The sequence below is a fragment of the Dromaius novaehollandiae genome, chromosome 6 (assembly GCF_036370855.1).
Source record: "Dromaius novaehollandiae isolate bDroNov1 chromosome 6, bDroNov1.hap1, whole genome shotgun sequence".
NCBI lineage: Eukaryota > Metazoa > Chordata > Aves > Casuariiformes > Dromaiidae > Dromaius > Dromaius novaehollandiae.
In genome coordinates this window covers 12889395-12903851 of record NC_088103.1, presented here as the reverse complement: position 1 = coordinate 12903851, position 14457 = coordinate 12889395, and positions in this window count along the sequence as shown.

Here is a 14457-nt window from a genome sequence, read left to right as displayed (position 1 = left end):
GAGTTTTACCTGGCTGCGTTCCCCCTTGGGCGCTATTTGGTCCGTCTCGGGCAGAGGAATTTGTGCTTCCCACCATTCGGCACCCCCACACAGACCCTGGACTAAGCCAAGGGCCCTCTAAAACATGCCTCTCAATGAATGCATGTCCTTAGTAGTTTCCCAGCTCCCTCCAAAATGTTCGTTCTGCCAACTCAGTATCTCCAAAACCTTCTCTTACGCAGTAAGCACCTTGCTTGTACTTCAGCCTGCTGAAAGCTGGTAACGCTTGCCACATAGCAATAGACACACTTAAAAAAAATGTTTTCTCTGACTGGCTGTCAGCAATTACTGCACTCCCCTGTAAGACCACAGATTACTGAGCTTATTTACCCACACCCTGGCAAAGCTCAGCCTGTCTCACTCCACCCATTTAAAAGCCATCTAGCCCTCCACAGTTGGACACAGAGGGACCAATGGCTCCCAAGGGGAATGCATCCCTTCAGTCTTAGACATGAATTTTAGGGCAGTCTGTGTCATCCTCTGCATCAGTCTGTGCCCCTCCACTGACTGCAGAAAGCCTGAATGACGAGCTCAAATTAGACACCTCATTTTTAGAAGGCTGAAATTAGGTGGGATCAGCCCTATTCAAAAACACAGTCAGTCAGGCTGCCATTTAAAGAGGAGGAGGTGCCACTCACAAGCTACTTGAAAATCCTTTAAAATTGTGATGAAAAGACAGGACGCGGCATAGTCTCACAGCAGTGCAAGGCCAGCAAACGGCAGGCAAGGCTCCCAGGCACAACAGCAGCTGCGGGGAGCAGGGCGCCAGCCCCGCGCAGGCTCCATCCTGCCTTCAGATGAGGCCCTGGGTGATGTCGGGATACAGCAGCAACGCGTGCAGCCCCTGCGCCAGCGGGCACACGCACAGGCTTCTTTCGCAGCCAAAACACTGATGTCCCCTTTCTCCGCAGGTGATAATTGCATGTACGGATACGTCCATGTCAGGTCTGGGAGGGCCACGTAACACCGTTGTGTCTAGATTAAATGTGCATTTAGGCCATGCAGGCAAACACTGTCCTGCGTACATACAGCTGTGCGCTGCCTCAAAGCTCCTGGCCTTACAGTACACAGACACGCGGTCAACCAGGTACCCAAAGGTAACTCAAAGCCTGGCACACAGCCTGAACAGGCTGCAATAAAGAGGCCCCCGTGTTTTGAACGTGTGCAGAATTGGTGCTCTGGACTAAGAAAGAAATTTCTACCTCATGACTATTTTACACAGGTAGGAGGGAAACCCATGCAATTCCTTCATAATGTAGTTGCACAAGAGATTTTACATCTAAAAAGGGAATAACAGCCCGTTGTTCAACAGCCTGCCTGGTCGCATTGGGCTTCCCAGGGTGCTGGACAGGAGGCCCTTGCCGAGCTGGCTGCAGCCCGGCTTTTCCCAGGGACGCAGCATCCCACCTACTCTGCCGGCTTCACCCCACGCCAGTGTCAAGCCTGTCTGCTGTCCCTCATTCTTCCCAGTCTTGTTTGGGAACGGTTGGGGGGCCAAGAAGAACAGGCAGGAGGTGTGCACTTCTTGGAGGGCACCACTGCATCTGCAGCGCATCACCCTGCAGCAGGAGGATGAGAAAGTAGCCTTGGCTGCACTTCCTCGTCTTTGGGAATATTTTCATGAGAATATGATAAATATGGTGGTTCCCCTTTTTTGAAGTACAGCTATAGCAGTCATTGCAGACCTTCATTCCTCAAGGAAATTCTGAGTTTTGCACTTAGAGAAAATAGCAGGCTCAAAATATTTTTTTTAAGTTTTTTCCTATGGGGAAGAAAAAACAGCCAGCAAATCTGACATGTTTTATCATGGACCAGCATCACCCCAAACCCGTGGGGCTCACGCTAAGAAACTCGCGGAACAGGGTATCATGACTTGTTCCTGCGCCAGGCTGCTTGGCCTACCAACTGCCCGGTGGTCCGGAGCGTAGAGGTGACCCTCCTCGAAATACTGACGCGCTTTAATTATCCCACTCGCTGCGGCTGTGCGCTACCACCTGTCTACCAGAAGCACGTGCGAGGCTCCAGCTTTGCGCGCAGCCAGGGCATGCCGCGGCGCGCGTGCCACGCCACCCCGGGCCACCCCCAGCCAGCGGCCCTTCACAGGCGCCAGCCGGAGGCGCGGAGGAGGGTGCCAGGCAGCGTCTGCAGCCAGCACCGCTTGGATTTGAAAGGTGCTGAGCCCGCTTTTGCGCAAACACCCAAAACGCTACGGCTCCTGGCACCCCTGTGGCTGCCGCCCCGGCTTGGGAACGTACCGCGTGCCCTTCAAGGCTGCTCGGGCTCCCAGTGATGAATCCCACAGAAGAACTGGGGTGGCAGAAAGAGCACACGCTTTCTCTGAAAACAGGATGTAAAGCCACTGAAAGTACATCTTAAAGGGCAGTTCGTGAGCGCACGTGAGCTCAGCCTGCCCTTCTCCAGTGCCCCTGGAGGCAGGGGGAGTATTTCAGCAATGCTCTGAGTTGATCAATTTGGAGAAAGGGCAGAGAGAGCTTGGTCTGCCGGCAAAGTGCCCTGCAGACACACTCTTAAGTGCTTCAACATTTTATCCATTAGCAAATAAAGAAATTAAAATCATAATCGCAACTATAACGAAGGAGCTGCAACTCCTTTGTCATTTAATTTAATTGCCATGGTGACCACACTGAATCGTCAGGGACAAGTTTTATCGCAGACACTTTTTCTATTTGAAGAAAATTTTGTTACAAGACATATCTGGATCCTCCCTATGGACTCCACTCCAAGGAGGGCAGCTGAGGGCAGTAAACACACAGCAACCCCCCCGAGCTAAACAAACAAGGCAGGACATTTGCTAAAAGCCAGGCAGGCGTTTAAGTTCCCAGAGCTGGAGGTGGGGAAAATCAAAAGGAAGAAGCAAGTGAGGCTGTCAGAACAGATTAAATGGTACGTGTTAAAGACAAAGGGATCAGGGCAGCAATACATGCTCTCTCCCCACCTATCCCTCAGTGGACTTCAGTAACTTCTATTTTGTTAAGAGTTTTGTCGACAAGGCCACAGGGGTGCTCTTCCCACCCCCACCCCACATGATATTCCCACCTCACGTTTGCTAGGCGGCCACTCAGAAAGGACTTACGAAAAATGGATTATTGTCTATTTTAGGGTCAGAGCTTCTATTTCTTTAGTTGTCAGTAGAAGAAAACCCAGGCCACGGATTCTGATCTTCTTGGATTTCAGGACAGGGGTTACATGTGAATCTGGCTGGTGACAAACGGTCTGTTTGTCTCCCGGGTCAAAGCTAGCAAACTCTGATTTTATCAGTGCGTGCAGTCGAGGTATCTACGAGGTACCACATACGATTCAACTCCGACATCAGCTTGCCTGAATTCGAAGTGGCCCTGCAGTGAAGGACATTTCACACTGCCACAAAAATGGGTATGAGTTCAAATCAACCCAGCAAATGTAAAGCCAGTCTGAAATTTGCTTGTTTTAGAAAAAACTTGAAATAAGCACGTGAGTTGGCAGATGAATCTAGTTTGAACCTTTCTGCCACTAGGTGGGGATGGCTGATAATGAATCGACGCAGAACTGTCTCAATCCTTGTCTCGCAGCACTTTAAATGTTTATACTATCCTCACCTTTTACATCGCTTTTTGGTTTGAGGATTTTGCTCCATTTAAACACGTGCTGTTGTCACTAGAGGTAGTCCATACCACTTAAACTCAGTTTGAGTTACAAACTAATTAGAGGACTCTGCCAAATACATAGAAGTGTCACTTAATTAAAATAAATAGAGATGCTGAATGAAGAGATCAATAAAAGATGTATTACTGTGGGTCACTTGTAACAGGATGTCAGCGATAAAAGCAACATCAGTTGTTGAATCAATCTCAAAAATCACACAGACAAAACAAAAATGATCAAATCTCTTTTTCTGTTAGAACCAAATCTGTACAAAGTCCAATATTCACAGTCCACTGGCAAAAGTCAGAGTTTTCCGTAACAACAGCCAGCGGCTGAGGCCTAACGCGTGTTGGCAGTGCGCTGCGATTGTAGCACATTAAGATAAAAGCTGCCACGGCTGCCAGGACAGGTCGGATTCTCCTCTCCTTCACACACAGCCGCTGGCGGCAGCACCACACGCCGGGGATCGCGCGGCCCCATCCTGCCGTGCTCCCAGGGGCGCGGGGAGCCCGCAGAGCACCTTGGTGCCGGGGGCCCACGGGGCCATGCTCGGCTCTGCTGCGGCAGCCCCAGCCAACCCCAGCACCCCTTCCCCGTCCTCCAGCTCCGCAGCTGCTACCCCTCTCATTAAGCGCATGATATTCTGCTTCTTCCTAACTCTAGTTAGGGGATTTTATTCTTATTATAGAAATTAAGTCTACTTGGAACAAAATGGCAATTTTCTGTTATAAAATGATGACTTTCTGAAGGACATAAGAGGACTAATGCACTTTGCAACAGCTGACGACTAAACACCAAATGGCCCTTTGCTTTTAATGTGCACCTATCTGTTCCTTAAAGCTCTGACACACTCTGTGCTTTGGTCGTTAGCAAGGAACGTCCTGGTCCGTGAGCACAGCGCTAACACAAGGGCTGCTGGAGACACGTCCCTCCCGCAGGGAGCCACCTTTGCCCTGCCGCCTGCCCCAGAGCCACAAGGGCTTCGATACCGGGGGGGAAAGGCAGGGGAAAGGCAGGTAAGGATGGGAGAGGACTGTGCACGGCTGGAGGCTGGCAGGGAGAGGCTGCCCGGACGGGCGCTCGGCCGCGGAGGGGGAGCCAGGCTCCCACGTCCGCGCTGGGTCGCCACCCGCAGGTGCTCCCCTAATGGCTCCGCTCCGGGCAGCCGCTCAGCCACAATCCCATGTGAGCCACATCTGCCCAACAGCTGTTTTTAACCTGCAATAATCATGCCTGCTATCTTTGGGGGAGATCCCCTGATGACGTTAAAAAGGAGGTAGAGGAGTATCTGCCTTGCTCTTTCTGGAGAAACAGGGGTTTCTCGCTTACTCACTGCTCCGTTGCCCCTCAGCGCAGCCCCGTCCCGGCTGGGTCTGCGCAGGTCGCAGCCCCGTGAGTGGGGCGGGCAGGGTGACTGCGGCTGTGCCTGCTCGCACCCAGGTAAGACATAACGATGAGCTCAGCACACCCATCACTGCCATCACTATGACATGTACCAGTACAATATGCACACGAACCCAATGATCAGCTGCTCCCTGCCCCAACAAAGCTCCAGACAGCCTTAAGGTTGCAAATATCTATTAAGAAAGTAACTGGTTTTTTTTCAAACAACATTAGATGTCCTAAAAACGCTTTCATCTAGTTGGCATAGCTCCTTTTTCACTCCAGAATGACTCCCACTCTTTCCTTGAGCATATCAAAGGCCGCCCTCCCTTTCTCTGCTTCCACAACCTAGAAACAGGCCTGGACGGCTGGAGTGACCAGTCTCACAAGACGCAGAGTAACATGCAAATACACCTACAGTATTTGCCACTTCCAGAGCAATCCTCAGGCAGAAATTTGTTTTTATGAAACATTTGTCAAGTCATTTTAGATAACGACAAATCAGTACAAATCCAGTATTCATATAAATTACCAGCTTTGAATAGCTGACCCAGTTTATATATAAGCTTGGCACACAATCTTGACTACGAAATCTGAGGCAGATTGGTTTCAGTTTGGTCAATGTGGAAAGACAGAAATGAAGAATATGTTAAAACTGGACTCAGATTGAAGGCTTCTCTCAGGCTGTCGTCTTTTTCTTAAAGTGATACAATGACCAAAATCTTCTGCAAGCATCCTGTTTAAATAGCTGCAGTTTGGTTTCCCAGGGAAGTAACTCCCGTTGACACTCACAGCTGGGACCTGCCTTTTGCGTACTGTGCTACGAGTGCCACCTGTGCCGCCCCGACACACCCAGAGCAGCACTACAGAGCGCCACCGAGAGACCCTTCCGCCCAGGCAAACCGTACCGCGTGGGCATCGATGGTGCAGTGCAGAGTTTTTGAAGACTGCATTAAGGAGAAAGATAAACACTGTGCGCTAGCATACATGCATCTTATAATTAAGACTTCAAAGCGTTTCTAATCTGAATCAGCCTACAGATCCGCAGAATCTCTCGGAGCCCAAGTCAAACCTTGCCATTTAACGAGCATCTGCAGCTGTTGCGCGGTTGTGTGGGTTGTCCTACGTTTGCAAGGAGCTGCAGCAAACCTTGCTGTTGCTGCCTCCTCCTTGCTATTGAGTGTGTCCTTTGCAGAATGTGAAACTGGAGCCGTAAAATTTGGTTGTATCCCCCTTTTATATATGATCTTTTTTAAAGAAAGTAGAGGCTAATGGAAAAATTAAGTTATATTCTATGGATGTTAGAGATGAAAAGGAACAGGAGGTGTGCATCACAACTTGACCAAAAATTCAAATGAGCACCTGACCATGGTCCAAGCCAACGCCAGCTTGTATCAGTTAATAAGATCCAATCTTCTGGAGACCAAATGGAGACCAAAATCCAGTTCATCACCCAAGCCTTTTCCAGATGGATACCAAAATCCACCAGCTATGTCCTTTTGCCTCTCTTCCAACTTTGAAGAAACATATCATGGAGCTGCCAGCTTTCAGCAGGCTCAGCCTCCACCCTTGCACTCAGGATTCAAATCAAAATCTCATACAGTTTTAATCTGCAACAGCACTCATGCTGTCTGTAGAGAACTTTTATTTTTAACAACACACAAAAAGAGGGCTGAGAGCAAAACCATTGATTCACTGTAACAAAACAGTATGTCTGTTTTACAAGTGTATAATTTCTGGTTGGTAAAGATTTGAGGTGAAGGAACCTAAGTAGACAATTTCAAGGTAACAACAACGGAGAGCTACACACAAGATACAGGTCTAATATTCAGGATACCCATGGACATTAACAATGTAATTCTGTCACTAATTGTACCTCATAATGAAAAATGGCAATAGGGTTCTTGTGAATTGGACAGACTCACATAGCTTGTTATTTTAAATAAATACCATAATCGGTATGAAATCCCAGCAACTAAAATATGAAAAACAGTATGAACTAGCAGTCTTTTATGGGACGGAAAGAATTATCCATAGCTATCCAAAGGCTAGTTTGGCTTTCATATACTTGTATATAAACCGTGAGTCACTTTACATCATCTTGCCTCCAACTCATGGCAAAACATAGAGGTTTTGTTAGTAGTGTTTAAGCTAACTGCAGGTATTGTAGGATTAGTTTGTGTGGGATGGAAAGAAATATTAGCCCTTTGCTTAAAAGGACAGAAAGTTTAGATTTATACTGACAAAAGGAGGACAGGGTGAGGAAGAGTACATAAGCAACTGCATTATGAAAATCTTAATATCAAATACTACAAGAGAGAACTGTGGACATTTCTCTTGTTATATCAACAGACAGAATCAGTCTCGACCCTGCATGAAGAATACAGTTAATCTCACCTGCAATCACATGAGGATGACTCCGCAGAGAGCTAACCCTACACAGAGGCAAGACTGCATCCTAAAGCAGTGTGCTGTATAGGGATCTCCAATAACTCAAATAACCCAAAGATTCCCATCTTCCAGAAGTGTCTCCAACGTTTGCCTTAAATTCCTATTTCACTGCCCCAGGAAGAAGAGCAGTGAGCTCGGGGAAGCCTGGGTACTGCCACTGGTCTGCTTTAACAATTCACTTAATTTCTCTCTGTTTCATTTCCCCCACTTATAACATTAGAACAATGATTACTCCTCTGAGCACTTCGAGCCCTTTTGACAGAAAAAGTCTACACTGGAGGTGGCTACAATAATAATCATTGCTGCATATTAAATAAGCCTTACTGCTCTTCTGAGAGTGTCTGGGTAGGGAATCTGTCCATTTTACAGACAGATAAAGGGAGACACTGAGGAGCTAATATAGTAAATTGGAATGGAAAAAATAGATGATTCATTTTCACTTTTCTTCCTTAAACAGCTATCAAATGCTCATGGGAGTATGAGGAGCCCATTCTCACAGCTGCCTTCAATTTTAAGTGTGCTCACTCATTTTAAGGAAAGTCATAATACTTCTCTGTTAAACATTGTGTCCATTTTCAACTTCTAAAACTGACATCAATTGCAGGGCTTCACAACAATCTGCCAACAGCTGGCAGCTCCGTGGCTGCCGCCTTTGTTAAAGAGGATTTACTCTGAACAATGTGAGTGGAGTTAGAAGACCTACTTCTACTCCTAGCTACCCGTGTTTAAGCCACAGCAACACTGCCTACAAAAAACAGCTGCAATGGTGTACAAGAATCACAATCAGAGGAGAATCTGCCTCAGAGGAATTGTTGGTATATTTTTACAAGGACATATGTGTTTGGAAACTAATGGAAACATTAAACTGTCTATAAAGATTTCCAGTGGAAAAGTAACACTACTTTCCATAATCTTAGCTGCTGTGAATAAATGCAATTAGGACACATTTAAATTTGTTTAATAGTTACCCAAAAAGGTTATTTTCAATTTGTAAAATAATATGCCCCTAAGAGTTATGGGTAGCATATGATTTCATTAGTTGCAAAACAGGCAAAATATACTGCAAGTCAAAATTCCTATTTTTTTTTTTCTTCTCTAACAAGAACTCTCCTAAAACTCTTACACTAGAACTGCTGAACAGGAAAAGGCCTCCAAGGAACTGATTTGGACTTTGTTGGTTCTTTTTGTTTGTTTGATTTTACAGGACAGGAGAATTTTCACGGTGTACTGTGTATCGTTCATTACTCATTAGGCAAATGCACACAAGAAAGTTCATAATTAATGGGGAAGCTGAAAACGTTACACCACAGAGAACGAAAAGGTGCTGCCTGCGCTAGCTGTAAGCACGGCACACACAGTCCCCGCAGCCCCTAAAACCAGGGGCTGCTGCTTCCTTTCGATCAGTGGATCCCTTTTTCACGCACCTCTCTGAAGGACGCAAAGGAGGCCAACTACCTTTCCACTTCTCTTCGCAAAAAATGCTGACTCTATAAGCGAGACACGGACTGTATGGCCACCATGTCACAAACTCAGGCCATTTCGACTAGACACACACAGCTGATACAGTGAGGGTCTGGCTTATGTGCCAAGACCAGAGAGAAAAGGATTCATTTTGCATCCTCGCTACGCTCTTGGGTGCTTTGTGGTTACAACTCGCTGTTGAGGAAGAGGCCACCTTTCGGCAGCCCAATCTTTTGGAGAAAAAGAGAGCCAGCTGGGTGTCAAGATGGACCTGAAGAAGCATACTGACTTGCTCATAGACCCGTGAATGATTTTGCAGTATTTTCAAATGACCCTTGCCTATCGATACCCTAAACTTAAGCACTTTCTTCCCTTTTTTCTCACGAATCAATGGGGTGCCCAAGTATGTGCAAGATTATGTGGCTGAGATGTGCAGAGCGCCCTGCGCAGGAGTCTTGCCCGGGCCTGACGGGGAGCAGCACCGCGGCGCGGTGGCAGATGTGCTGCCCCCAGCACCCACAGCCACTACCACCAGGATATAGTGTAGGATGTGAAATCTTGTCTTCCCCACCCCAAATACTTTCAGTATCAGGAAATTAATAAAAATGAATACAATAAAGAAATACACAAAGGACTACAAATATCCCCTTTGTTGTATTAGATTTGAACCTGGAGTGTTTCCCAGCTCCAGTCTAGCCACTTGATAATCTGAAGTGGGGAATGCTACATAAATTACTCATTGTTCCCACCAGATGAGCTGTCAAAGGCTGCGGAAACTAGTTCATGTTCACTTCACCCCTCTTTGCTTGCTCTTTGCTGTTACTTACTTTCCACTCTATTAAGATCTGTTTTTAAACACTTCTGTCTCAAGATAGTAAGGGAGAGAAAGAAGGGAAGAAATAAACCCTCCACCAAGCATCCTGGAGCTTTACTTTTGAACTACAATCTGGAAAGACACAATAAGAGCCGAAGCAGTTCTGCTTTTTTGGTGAACTCATCCTTCTAGCCAGCAGCTGCCAAACAGCCCCCATAGCTGCCCCGAGTGGCTGGGGTTATCACCAGTACCGATATTCAGCCCAGCGACTGCAGGAAAGACACAGAGCAAACTCCCCTCTCGCCAGAGGTGGTCCTGGGAAGTACAAAGGGAGGCTGGGGGCAGCGCTGGGGAAGCTCATGCATTTCTTGACTTGCAGCTACGTGTATCTGTCTGCAACGCAAACTACAAATGTCAGAACATTGCCAAACCGCGCTGTGTTACGCTACGCTGCTGCTGCCCTCTCTGCTCCGGGTACCTAACTGCTGCCGCCTCCAGGTCAGTCAGCCCCAAACTGTACACCATGGCTAAAGTAACATCTCATTCTTATTTTTCTGCATCAATTAATCATTAATCTTTGACATTTCCAGTTAGTTAACACAACCTGTATTTCTTTCTGCCATTCCTCCCTAATGTTCCCTGTTTGTTGTTGTCGTCCATGTTATAGACAGTGCAAGTGGCAGCGAGCCGTTGGTCTCGAAAGGACGCCTTTCACATATGGCTCTGCCCCAAACACCTGGAAGCACTTGTAGCCCTGGAAAGGCAAGCCCAGATGCTGGGTGGCCCTGGAAAGCCAAATGTCATTTCAAGTTAGCAAACGCTTCCTGTCATCACTTTTGGGCCAAACCAAAGCTCGGGAGTGAGCCATCCCTAGGGTGAGGAGGGACGGCGCTCTAACCCCGGATCAAGTCTGACAGCTCGGGTCTCTCTTGCATTATACCGCTGCTGCAGCCAGCTGGCTGGCCAGCACACCGCAGCACCCGCTGCTGCTGCGGTTCTGGCGTGGGCAGCACCAAGCAACACCTTCCAGTTTTCTGCGATTACAGCGTGGGGCCACGTCTGTTGAATACTGCGTGGCAGCAAATCCCTGGCCGTCAGCAAATGGCACGAGTGGCCTCAAACCTGGGGTTCAACCCTATGCTAAATTACTCAGGGCAGCGACACTAAGAAGAGGAGGCTATCTGACCCACGGAGGAGCCCCATATCGCTCTGTCTCACCAGCGCAACAGTTAGGAAAACCTTGACCGACGCCTGGAGCTACTCTACTCTTTTTTCCTCAAGCCACAGCAAAGTGTTTGTAGGCACCGCTTTGCCCCCTCTCCACCACGAGCAAGTCAGACGTGTGACAGCTCCACGATAGGCAGAGCCACGGAAAATAAGGTTGCGAGGGCCCCACGGAAGTCACCGAGTCCAGGCCCTCCTCCCCAAGGCCGGATCAATTTTCCCATCATCGTTCTTGGCAGATTAAGAAATACAGAAAAAAGAAAGAAATCAAACCTCAGGGAATTCGGGAGGGTTAAGTATAACTATGAAAGGGTAGTTTGATCAGAAAAAAGACTGAATGGACTTATTCTAGGATACACTGCCGCAAAAACAGTGTCAGGAACTCAATTTTAATTCTTATTTAAAATAAACAAACAAATCTGGAAGCTTTAAAACCCAGGATATGGGTTGCAAACTGTTTCATAATTCCTTAGTCACCTACATAGTCAACCGATACAGAAACGCATCATATCACTTTCTAATAAGCTGTATGCAAATATTGTCGTAATCTAGTGCTAATGACACCAAATATTATTAATATATCATTTGGCACGCTATTGTAAAAATAATATTTAACAATGTATTAGCTGTAGTTGTAGCAAATGATATATTTAGCTCATTGTATGCAATTAAATCAGAATTAAAAAGGGGATGTTTCATAATCTTCCTTGCTTTTCACTAAAAATCTAAGCAGGAAATTCAGTAAATGAAAGCTGCTGGAAAACCATGTGAAGCATCAAGCGTTGGAAGATTAATACTGCACAAGGCATCATATGTTGTTCATCTAACTTTATTAAAAACCCCATCAAATTTAAATCTTTGGACATTTCATACTGAGCTCAACTTTATTCCTTTCTTTTTTTCTGCTTCCTCGTTCTATCTATTATGTCATCCAGCCTTAGCTCTATTGCGTCAGTACAGCTGGAAGGGTGAAAAAGAAATCATATTAGCGCGTGATGAAATGGCCATGTCTGGACTGGGGAGGCAATACAGACCCAGTTCTGTACTTAATGTCGAGTAACTTCTTCTCCTTGTATAGTCCACGAGTGCTCTGTGTACTTTTGTCAAGATTGGTATTACATGTGGGCAAAAATATAAATGCTACAAATTGCAGCATGGTTTCTGTTAGGAGTTTGTTCTTTGCTTCACCACTGGTGACCAACAGTTTGTATGAGTATTAAATATCTGGATGCACATATGCTTTTGGAGGGAAAGACTGGGAATCCACCCTTTTGCCGATGCTTTTTACAGTTCAGTTATTGGAAGGAATTCTTTGCAGGCATTGCTCCAGCTCTGCACATGCAAGTGTTCTTGCAGTTCACCACAATTGTAACTCTATAACAAGGACTTGCACGTACAAATTTTGCAACTAAGGATACAAATGAACAATTTATCTGCACATAAGGAAAAAAGACTTTAAAATGGTTGCTTGTGCAGCACCACGTCTTCATTTCTGTGTTTGTTTGGGAAACGCACAAACCTCTCTGAATGCAGAGACGTCAGACACTCCACTTACAACCATGGCTCTTTGTATGCACTTTTATCCCTCTGGTGTGGCCAGACCAGGTCCAGCTCCCACCAAAGTCACGAGTGATGTGTAGGGGCCAAAAGGGCAGCCAGCTCAGCCCCTGCCTTCGCTACGTATTTCAGAGTACATCCTTTCACCATAAAGCTTTGGCAACACATCAAGACTTTTTCCCTGAAGACTCCAGCTGCTATTTCTACTATTTCATTCAGACACTCACACAGATGAAAAGTTTTGGTAATGCATTTTGACTTCTGTGTTGACACATCTCTTTCCACCCACACTTCCGAAAGGCCCAGGGCCTCCCCTTGGGGCTGCCCACTTTGCAGCCCCTTCGCCCCAGGATCGCACCTCGCCTCTGAAGGGCAGCGGTGGGTGCTTATGGCAAGCGAGCTGGTCTCTGCTGGTGGCTCCTCATTTCCAGCCCCACACACCCAGGACTTTGTCCATGTACATGCTTGCTGCCTGCCAGATGCCTGGGAAAGGGAGGGTGAGCTGGGAGGGAGTCGCGTTTATGGAGCAGGAAGCTGCTGAGGACTCGTCTCACTATTGCTGGGACGAGTCCTGCACACTGAGGCAGCAGGTCCCCGCCACTTGGGACCCCGCCGCGCTAGGAAATGAACAGGCCCAGAGACAACCTTTCTGCCAGGTTTTATCCCACGCCGCAGAGAAAGCTTAAGAATCACTCATTTTAACCCATCCTCTCTAAACCTTTTTTCAGCTACAAAGGACCCGCACCTGCTCTGAGAAGCTCCTAGCCAGGCTTCAGCTTTCATTTCTAGCCTACTGGGCATATCAGAGAGTGAAACTTTAAGAACAGATTTCCTATTTACATAAAGACACTTTGCTTTCATATGGTATTCTAGTTATCGATGCTGACCTGCCGGGGACCTGGGGGAACTGCCGCTGGCGTTGCTGACTGTGGCTCTGTGTCCCAGCCCTCGGCACCTCCTGCTGCTGCAGCCCAGCCGCACCGGCACGCTCCTTAACATCCTCTCACCCAACACTGGCAAAGGCAATGAAGCAGCACCACAACTCAAATAGTTATTTGCATTTCATTAACAATGACAACATTTATTTTAATACAGTTAAATCAGAGCAGCATTTAATTTAATTTTAACAAGATAGTTATTAAGCTAACCAAATATCAATTGATTGCCGAAGAAACCACATTGTGAAACAAATAGGTCGAGAAATAAATCTTGTTGCCAGGCCATTAATGTAAAAATCACATAAATAATAAATGTCTAATTAGATTCTCCCTAATGAAGAGCTCCAACTGTTCACCAACACTGCTAGGAGGGCCGCGGCCCTCCGACGCGGGCTATCGCGGGAGGCAGGCCCGCTCCGGGCCCCTGGAGGCTTCCCGAGACCGACCCACGTCAGGCAGCTGCCTTTCAGGAGGGCCTCAGCCTCCCTGGGCGATGCACGTTCAGCACCACTTTGCTCTTTACCCCCTCCCATCAGTCAGTGCATACTCAGAGACCCAAAGCACCGCACTTAGGCGGGATGCTGAAATTTGGGGGGCGCAGATACACCGCAGGGTCTGCCTCCCCCAGCATGCGGACCAGGAGGACACCTCCCACCCTGCAGGCCCCCGGGCAAGCTCACACCTTAACCATTCCCTTCTCAGCATCAGCCATTCGCGGTGGTTTTCTACCAAGCACCCTGTGTCTGGAGCACCAAAAATGGTCAGTTAGAGCAGACATAAACATTTCCTTTTCCAGTATTGCTAAGGACATGTAATTTTCATCCATTTGTATGTGTGGATATCATTTTCAAGGGTTTTGTTTGTTTGATTGTTTATTTAAACACAGATCTCTTACAGGGAGTTATTTTCATAGCTTTTCTGACCATCTGCTCTGTCCAGCTGCATAAA